The 9,713-nt window shown below is 62.6% G+C and overlaps 2 non-coding genes across 2 annotated transcripts; both read right to left on the bottom strand.

Annotated features, from left to right (window-relative positions):
• Nucleotides 1-503: 503 nt before the first annotated feature.
• LOC131872362 (5S ribosomal RNA) lies at nt 504-622 on the bottom strand. The gene has a single exon (XR_009370517.1). It is a non-coding gene; the product is annotated as a 5S ribosomal RNA (ribosomal RNA).
• A 7,804-nt stretch (nt 623-8,426) lies between these two features.
• On the bottom strand, nt 8,427-8,545 carry LOC131872361 (5S ribosomal RNA). The gene has a single exon (XR_009370516.1). It is a non-coding gene; the product is annotated as a 5S ribosomal RNA (ribosomal RNA).
• Nucleotides 8,546-9,713: the final 1,168 nt, after the last annotated feature.

Below are 9,713 nucleotides of genomic sequence, written 5' to 3'. Positions count from 1 at the left end.
TTTACAATCTCTCAAGTGGGAAATTCTATAATCTCAACTTTTTTTGCCTTTTCAGGAAACTTTTGAATGGAGCGCATCATTGGTGCGCTCCGAAGTGTGCTCCAAAGCTCTCTCCAGCTGCGTGCACCTGCCCCGGCCGCGCACCCGGCCCCGCCCAGCTTCGCTCACCTGTCCCGGGCGTCTGGTGCGGAACCTTAGAGTAAGAAACATCACCGTGCACCTTGGCCAACGTGCGCGACTCGACCGAGCGCGCACTGGCCGAGGTGCACACCGATTTCACCTGGGTGCGCGCGCAGCACCTCGGGCGCACCGGGGTGCGCGCACAACGCCCGGGTTGCACCGTGGCCTGTGTGCTCGGGGCGCCTCGGGTGCGCGCTCGGTGTCGCCCCCGCGCGCGCGGTAGTGCGGGCAGCGCACCCCGGCCCGGCCCGGCCCCGACGAGAACGCAAACGGGCAAAAGGTTTATTCAAATAGCATTGCGACGCCCGGCGAAAAACTAAAAAAGGGTGCAACACCGGGACTTCCCGGGAGGTCACCCATCCCAGTACTACTCCGGCCCAAGCGCGCTTAACTGCGGAGTTCTGATGGGATCCGGTGCACTAACGCTGGTATGATCGCACCCGTTATGAGCTTGTCGCAGTGTGTACTTAGCAAACCGCGACCCACGTGCGAATCCACCCCGGCCACCCACCCCCGTCGAGGTGCACACCCTCCCTCGCGAAGTGCGCCCCGTTCGCCAAGTGTGAGCCCTGCCCGGGTGCGCGCACCTTGCTAGGGCGTCGGGTGTGCACCCGGCCCGGCCTACGTGCGTGCACCTGGAGGGGGCGTCGTGTGCGTGCAGTGTCCCGTCTGCAACGCGGTGCCCACACACCACCTCGGGCGCAACGACCTGCGCTCACATGTGGGCCGAGTGCACCTTGGTGCATGTTCGGGGCGCCTCGGGTGCACGCTCGATCTTGCCCCGGTGCACCAAGGCGCTCGGTTTGCCCCGGGTGCGCACTTGGTGCAAGGTGGGCACCCAAAATAGGGATCAAGCACCAAAACACAAGTTTCGGGATGCAAAATGGGACCCAAGGACCACAAATGCGTTCCAAGACCCATGATGGGTCCACGAGAACAAAAATGTGTTCCGAGACTTAATAAACAAATATTGGGTTTTAGGAGAAGAAACATGCTCTGATGCCCAAAACGAGAATCGACCCCGAAAAGGCCACAGGCCAAAAGTGGGATGCGAGACAAAAAAAAATGGGACCCGAGGACCAAAATTGGGTTCCCAGGTCGAAGACAGGGCAACCGGACAAGAAACGACCTCTAAGGCTCGAAATGAGTCCCGACGACTAAAACTTGACAAGAAGCACCCATCAGGCACCCAACTCGACACCCATGGGATGCCGACCCACCCGGGCTTCCACCTAGCACACCTTGGCACCCACCCACCCTCGCACCCAACCTCGCACCCAACTTAGCACCTTTGAACCCACATTGGCACTCACCCTGACCCTGGCACCTTGGAACCCACATTGGCACTCACCTTGACCCTGGCACCCACCTTTGCACTCACCTTGGGACCCACCCTGGCTCCCACCTCGGCACCCACCCAGACACCCACCTTGGTTCCTTGGCACCCACCTTGGATCCTTGGCACCCACCCCGACACCCACCTTGGCACGCAACTTGGCTACTTGCCACCCACCTTGGCTCCTTGACGCCCACCCCGACAACCACCCCGTGACCTACCCTGGCTAGGGTTGGTGCACACCCACCCTGGTGCCCACCTTGGCACCCACCCTATGACCCACCTTGGCACGCACCTTAGTACCCACCCCGTTACCCACCCTAGGACCCACCCCGTGACCCACCTTGGCCAGGGTGGGTGCCTTGGTGCGCACAACTTGCCTGGGCTGCACACCAGGGCGGGCTCAAGATGGCACCCGCGTTCCGTTTTTTTCACTATCTTTCAAAACGGAAATTTTAAAATCTCATTTTTTTCTTTTTTTTGCCTTTTCTGGAAATTAGTGAAGGCAGCGCATCAAAGGTGCGCAATGCTGGTGCGAACCCGGGAGCGCTCCGATGTGTGCTCCAAGGTGCGGCGTGCACGAAGTCCGAGCCCGGTTTGCCCCGGGTGCGCACCTCGCGTGCACCTTCGCCGGGGTGAGCACCTTGGCTGGGTTGCGCGCCCTGGTGCGTACCAAGGAGCGCTCTGAAGTGTGCTCCAAGGTGCGGCGTGCACGAAGTCGGAGCCCGGTTTGCCCCGGGTGTGCACCTCGGGTGCGCACCTCGCGTGCACCTTCGCTGCGGTGGGCACCTTGGCTGGGTTGCGCGCCTTGGTGGGCACCATGCAGTGCACGAAGTCGGAGCCCGGTTTGCCCCGGGCGCGCACCTCCGCCAGGGTGGGCACCTTGGTGCGCACAACTTGCCTGGGCTGCGCATCAGGAAGGGCTCAAGATGGCACCCGCGTTCCGTTTTTTTCACTATCTTTCAGAACGGAAATTTTAAAATATCGTTTTTTTTTGCCTTTTCTGGAAATTAGTGAAGGCAGCGCATCAAAGGTGCGCAACGCTGGTGCGAACCTGGGAGCGCTCCGATGTGTGCTCCAAGGTGCGGCGTGCACGAAGTCGGAGCCCGGTTTGCCTCGGGTGCGCCCTGGTGGGCACCATGGTGCGCACCAAGGAGCGCTCCGAAGTGTGCTCCAAGGTGCGGCCTGCACGAAGTCGGAGCCCGGTTTGCCCCGGGTGTGCACCTCGGGTGGGCACCTTGGTGCGCATGCCTTGCCTGGGCTGCGCACCAGGGCGGGCTCAAGATGGCACCCGCGTTCCTTTTTTTTCACTATCTTTCAAAACGGAAATTTTAAAATCTCATTTTTTTTTGCCTTTTTCTGGAAATTAGTGAAGGCAGCGCATCAAAGGTGCGCACCTCGCTGCCCACCACGGTGCGCAACGCCGGTGGGCACCCGGGAGTGCTTCGAAGTGTGCTCCAAGGTGCTGCGTGCACGTTGTCGGAGCCCGGTTTGCCCCGGGTGCGCACCTCGCGTGCACCTTCGTCGGGGTGGGCACCTTGGCTTGGTTTGCCCCGGCTGCGCTCCGAAGCGGGGTTATTGGAGCGCCGCCTCTTTTTTTGTCGGAGCGTTTGGTGGGGTTTCTCGCATTGGCTCTTCCGAGGCCCGGTTGCCACCCTGGCGCGCACGAAGTCGGAAGTAGGGTTAATTGCCCGGGTGCGCACCTTTGCCAGGGTGGCACCTTACCTGGGCTGCGCACCAGGGCGGGCTCAAGATGGCACGCGCGTTCCGTTTTTTTCACTATCTTTCAAAACGGAAATTTTAAAATCTCCTTTTTTTTTTGCCTTTTCTGGAAATTAGTGAAGGCAGCGCATCAAAGGTGCGCACCTCGCTGCCCACCTTGGTGTGCTCTGAGGTGCGCACCCGGGAGCGCTACGAAGTGTGCTCCAAGGTGCGGCGTGCACGTTGTCGGAGCCCGGTTTGCCCCGGGTGCGCACCTCGCCTGCACCTTGGCCGGGGTGGGCACCTTGGCTGGGTTTGCCCAGGGTGCGCTCCGAAGCGGGGTTACTGGAGCGCCCCCTCTTTTTTTGTCAGAGAGTTTGGTGGGGTTTCTCGCATTGGCTCTTCCCAGGCCCGGTTGTTGGGTGCGCTCCCACCCTGGCGCGCGCGAAGTTGGAAGTTGGGTTAATTGCCCGGGCGCGCACCTTCGCCAGGGTGGGCACCTTGGTGCGCAAACCTTGGCTGGGCTGCGCACCAGGGCGGGCTCAAGATGGCACCAGCATTCCCTTTTTCTCACTATCTTTCAAAACGGAAATTTTAAAATCTCGTTTTTTTTTTGCCTTTTATGGAAATTAGTGAAGGCATCGCATCAAAGGTGCGCACCTCGCTGCCCACCTTGGTGTGCTCCGAGGTGCCCACCACGGTGCGCAACGCCGGTGCGAACCCGGGAGCGCCCCGATGTGTGCTCCAAGGTGCGGCGTGCACGAAGTCGGACCCCGGTTTGCCCCGGGTGCGCACCTCGCGTGCACCTTGGTGCGCACACCTTGGCTGGGTTGCGCGGCCTGGTGGGCACCATGGTGCGCACCAAGGAGCGCTCCGAAGTGTGCTCCAAGGTGCGGCGTGCACGAAGTCGGAGCCCGGTTTGCCCCGGGTGCGCACCTTCGCCGCGGTGGGCACCATGGCGTGCACGAAGTCGGAGCCCGGTTTGCCCCGGGTGCGCACCTCGCGTGCACCTTCGCCGGGGTGGGCACCTCGGCTGGGTTGCGCGCCCTGGTGCGCACCAAGGAGCGCTCTGAAGTGTGCTCCAAGGTGCGGCGTGCACGAAGTCGGAGCCCGGTTTGCCCCGGGTGTGCACCTCGCGTGCACCTTCGCTGCGGTGGGCACCTTGGCTGGGTTGCGCGCCTTGGTGGGCACCATGCAGTGCACGAAGTCGGAGCCCGGTTTGCCCCGGGCGCGCACCTCCGCCAGGGTGGGCACCTTGGTGCGCACAACTTGCCTGGGCTGCGCACCAGGAAGGGCTCAAGATGGCACCCGCGTTCCGTTTTTTTCACTATCTTTCAGAACGGAAATTTTAAAATATCGTTTTTTTTTGCCTTTTCTGGAAATTAGTGAAGGCAGCGCATCAAAGGTGCGCAACGCTGGTGCGAACCTGGGAGCGCTCCGATGTGTGCTCCAAGGTGCGGCGTGCACGAAGTCGGACCCCGGTTTGCCCCGGGTGCGCACCTCGCGTGCACCTTGGTGCGCACACCTTGGCTGGGTTGCGCGCCCTGGTGGGCACCATGGTGCGCACCAAGGAGCGCTCCGAAGTGTGCTCCAAGGTGCGGCGTGCACGAAGTCGGAGCCCGGTTTGCCCCGGGTGCGCACCTCGCGTGCACCTTCGCCGCGGTGGGCACCATGGCGTGCACGAAGTCGGAGCCCGGTTTGCCCCGGGTGCGCACCTCGCGTGCACCTTCGCCGGGGTGGGCACCTTAGTGTGCAGACCTTGGCTGGGTTGCGCGCCCTGGTGGGCACCATGGTGCGCACCAAGGAGCGCTCCGAAGTGTGCTCCAAGGTGCGGCCTGCACGAAGTCGGAGCCCGGTTTGCCCCGGGTGTGCACCTCGGGTGGGCACCTTGGTGCGCATGCCTTGCCTGGGCTGCGCACCAGGGCGGGCTCAAGATGGCACCCGCGTTCCTTTTTTTTCACTATCTTTCAAAACGGAAATTTTAAAATCTCATTTTTTTTTGCCTTTTTCTGGAAATTAGTGAAGGCAGCGCATCAAAGGTGCGCACCTCGCTGCCCACCACGGTGCGCAACGCCGGTGGGCACCCGGGAGTGCTTCGAAGTGTGCTCCAAGGTGCTGCGTGCACGTTGTCGGAGCCCGGTTTGCCCCGGGTGCGCACCTCGCGTGCACCTTCGTCGGGGTGGGCACCTTGGCTGGGTTTGCCCCGGCTGCGCTCCGAAGCGGGGTTATTGGAGCGCCGCCTCTTTTTTTGTCGGAGCGTTTGGTGGGGTTTCTCGCATTGGCTCTTCCGAGGCCCGGTTGCCACCCTGGCGCGCACGAAGTCGGAAGTAGGGTTAATTGCCCGGGTGCGCACCTTTGCCAGGGTGGGCACCTTACCTGGGCTGCGCACCAGGGCGGGCTCAAGATGGCACGCGCGTTCCGTTTTTTTCACTATCTTTCAAAACGGAAATTTTAAAATCTCCTTTTTTTTTTGCCTTTTCTGGAAATTAGTGAAGGCAGCGCATCAAAGGTGCGCACCTCGCTGCCCACCTTGGTGTGCTCTGAGGTGCGCACCCGGGAGCGCTACGAAGTGTGCTCCAAGGTGCGGCGTGCACGTTGTCGGAGCCCGGTTTGCCCCGGGTGCGCACCTCGCCTGCACCTTGGCCGGGGTGGGCACCTTGGCTGGGTTTGCCCAGGGTGCGCTCCGAAGCGGGGTTACTGGAGCGCCCCCTCTTTTTTTGTCAGAGCGTTTGGTGGGGTTTCTCGCATTGGCTCTTCCCAGGCCCGGTTGTTGGGTGCGCTCCCACCCTGGCGCGCGCGAAGTTGGAAGTTGGGTTAATTGCCCGGGCGCGCACCTTCGCCAGGGTGGGCACCTTGGTGCGCACACCTTGGCTGGGCTGCGCACCAGGGCGGGCTCAAGATGGCACCAGCATTCCCTTTTTCTCACTATCTTTCAAAACGGAAATTTTAAAATCTCGTTTTTTTTTTGCCTTTTATGGAAATTAGTGAAGGCATCGCATCAAAGGTGCGCACCTCGCTGCCCACCTTGGTGTGCTCCGAGGTGCCCACCACGGTGCGCAACGCCGGTGCGAACCCGGGAGCGCCCCGATGTGTGCTCCAAGGTGCGGCGTGCACGAAGTCGGACCCCGGTTTGCCCCGGGTGCGCACCTCGCGTGCACCTTGGTGCGCACACCTTGGCTGGGTTGCGCGGCCTGGTGGGCACCATGGTGCGCACCAAGGAGCGCTCCGAAGTGTGCTCCAAGGTGCGGCGTGCACGAAGTCGGAGCCCGGTTTGCCCCGGGTACGCACCTCGCGTGCACCTTCGCCGGGGTGGGCACCTCGGCTGGGTTGCGCGCCCTGGTGCGCACCAAGGAGCGCTCCGAAGTGTGCTCCAAGGTGCGGCGTGCACGAAGTCGGAGCCCGGTTTGCCCCGGGTGCGCACCTTCGCCGCGGTGCGCACCATGGCGTGCACGAAGTCGGAGCCCGGTTTGCCCCGGGTGCGCACCTCGCGTGCACCTTCGGCGGGGTTGCGCGCCCTGGTGGGCACCATGGTGCGCACCAAGGAGCGCTCCGAAGTGTGCTCCAAGGTGCGGCGTGCACGAAGTCGGAGCCCGGTTTGCCCCGGGTGCGCACCTCGCGTGCACCTTCGGCGGGGTTGCGCGCCCTGGTGGGCACCATGGTGCGCACCAAGGAGCGCTCCGAAGTGTGCTCCAAGGTGCGGCGTGCACGAAGTCGGAGCCCGGTTTGCCCCGGGTGCGCACCTCGCGTGCACCTTCGCCGCGGTGGGCACCATGGCGTGCACGAAGTCGGAGCCCGGTTTGCCCCGGGTGCGCACCTCGCGTGCACCTTCGCCGGGGTGGGCACCTCGGCTGGGTTGCGCGCCCTGGTGCGCACCAAGGAGCGCTCCGAAGTGTGCTCCAAGGTGCGGCGTGCACGAAGTCGGAGCCCGGTTTGCCCCGGGTGCGCACCTCGCGTGCACCTTCGCCAGGGTGGGCACCTCGGTGCGCACACCTTCTCAATGTTTTCTTGCCTTTTCTGGAAATTGGTGAAGGCAGCGCATCAAAGGTGCGCACCTCGGTGTGCTCCGAGGTGCGAACCCGAGAGCGCTCCGAGGTGCCCACGAAGTCGAAAGTCGGGTTAATTGCATTGTTTTCCCCGGGTGCGCTCCGAGGTGCGCAACATCGGCGCGCACCAAGGAGGGCTCCGAAGTGTGCTCCAAGGTGCGCACGATGGCGTGCACCTCTGGTGCGCACGATTCGGAGCTCGGTTTGACCGGGGTGCGCACACCTTGGCTGGGTTGCGCACCTTTTGTGCGCTCCAAGGTGCGCACGAAGTCGGAGCTCGGTTTGCCCCGGGTGCGCACCTTCGCCAGGGTGCGCACCTTGATGCGCACGCCTTGGCTGGGCTGCGCACCTTGGTGGGCGCCATGGTGCGCACCTTTCGTGCGCTCCAAGGTGCGCACGAAGTCGGAGCTCGGTTTGCCCCGGGTGCGCACCTTGGTGGGCGCCATGGTGCACTCCGAGGTGCCCAAGATTGGTGCGCACCAAGGAGCGCTCCGAAGTGCGCTCCAAGGTGCGCGCGAAGTCGAAAGTTGGGTTAATTGTCCGGTTTGCCTCGGGTGCGCACCTTGCGTGCACCTTCGCCAGGGTGGGCGCCTTGGTGCGCACACCTTGGCTGGGCTGCGCACACCTTGGCACCCGCGTTTCCTTCATTTTAAATTTTTTTTTTTTACAATCTCTCAAGTGGGAAATTCTATAATCTCAACTTTTTTTGCCTTTTCAGGAAACTTTTGAATGGAGCGCATCATTGGTGCGCTCCGAAGTGTGCTCCAAAGCTCTCTCCAGCTGCGTGCACCTGCCCCGGCCGCGCACCCGGCCCCGCCCAGCTTCGCTCACCTGTCCCGGGCGTCTGGTGCGGAACCTTAGAGTAAGAAACATCACCGTGCACCTTGGCCAACGTGCGCGACTCGACCGAGCGCGCACTGGCCGAGGTGCACACCGATTTCACCTGGGTGCGCGCGCAGCACCTCGGGCGCACCGGGGTGCGCGCACAACGCCCGGGTTGCACCGTGGCCTGTGTGCTCGGGGCGCCTCGGGTGCGCGCTCGGTGTCGCCCCCGCGCGCGCGGTAGTGCGGGCAGCGCACCCCGGCCCGGCCCGGCCCCGACGAGAACGCAAACGGGCAAAAGGTTTATTCAAATAGCATTGCGACGCCCGGCGAAAAACTAAAAAAGGGTGCAACACCGGGACTTCCCGGGAGGTCACCCATCCCAGTACTACTCCGGCCCAAGCGCGCTTAACTGCGGAGTTCTGATGGGATCCGGTGCACTAACGCTGGTATGATCGCACCCGTTATGAGCTTGTCGCAGTGTGTACTTAGCAAACCGCGACCCACGTGCGAATCCACCCCGGCCACCCACCCCCGTCGAGGTGCACACCCTCCCTCGCGAAGTGCGCCCCGTTCGCCAAGTGTGAGCCCTGCCCGGGTGCGCGCACCTTGCTAGGGCGTCGGGTGTGCACCCGGCCCGGCCTACGTGCGTGCACCTGGAGGGGGCGTCGTGTGCGTGCAGTGTCCCGTCTGCAACGCGGTGCCCACACACCACCTCGGGCGCAACGACCTGCGCTCACATGTGGGCCGAGTGCACCTTGGTGCATGTTCGGGGCGCCTCGGGTGCACGCTCGATCTTGCCCCGGTGCACCAAGGCGCTCGGTTTGCCCCGGGTGCGCACTTGGTGCAAGGTGGGCACCCAAAATAGGGATCAAGCACCAAAACACAAGTTTCGGGATGCAAAATGGGACCCAAGGACCACAAATGCGTTCCAAGACCCATGATGGGTCCACGAGAACAAAAATGTGTTCCGAGACTTAATAAACAAATATTGGGTTTTAGGAGAAGAAACATGCTCTGATGCCCAAAACGAGAATCGACCCCGAAAAGGCCACAGGCCAAAAGTGGGATGCGAGACAAAAAAAAATGGGACCCGAGGACCAAAATTGGGTTCCCAGGTCGAAGACAGGGCAACCGGACAAGAAACGACCTCTAAGGCTCGAAATGAGTCCCGACGACTAAAACTTGACAAGAAGCACCCATCAGGCACCCAACTCGACACCCATGGGATGCCGACCCACCCGGGCTTCCACCTAGCACACCTTGGCACCCACCCACCCTCGCACCCAACCTCGCACCCAACTTAGCACCTTTGAACCCACATTGGCACTCACCCTGACCCTGGCACCTTGGAACCCACATTGGCACTCACCTTGACCCTGGCACCCACCTTTGCACTCACCTTGGGACCCACCCTGGCTCCCACCTCGGCACCCACCCAGACACCCACCTTGGTTCCTTGGCACCCACCTTGGATCCTTGGCACCCACCCCGACACCCACCTTGGCACGCAACTTGGCTACTTGCCACCCACCTTGGCTCCTTGACGCCCACCCCGACAACCACCCCGTGACCTACCCTGGCTAGGGTTGGTGCACACCCACCCTGGTGCCCACCTTGGCACCCACCCT

The sequence above is a fragment of the Cryptomeria japonica genome, unplaced genomic scaffold (assembly GCF_030272615.1).
Source record: "Cryptomeria japonica unplaced genomic scaffold, Sugi_1.0 HiC_scaffold_573, whole genome shotgun sequence".
In the NCBI taxonomy this organism is placed as follows: domain Eukaryota; kingdom Viridiplantae; phylum Streptophyta; class Pinopsida; order Cupressales; family Cupressaceae; genus Cryptomeria; species Cryptomeria japonica.
Note: the sequence above shows the minus strand (reverse complement) of the source record. Positions and strands in the feature narration are given on the sequence as shown.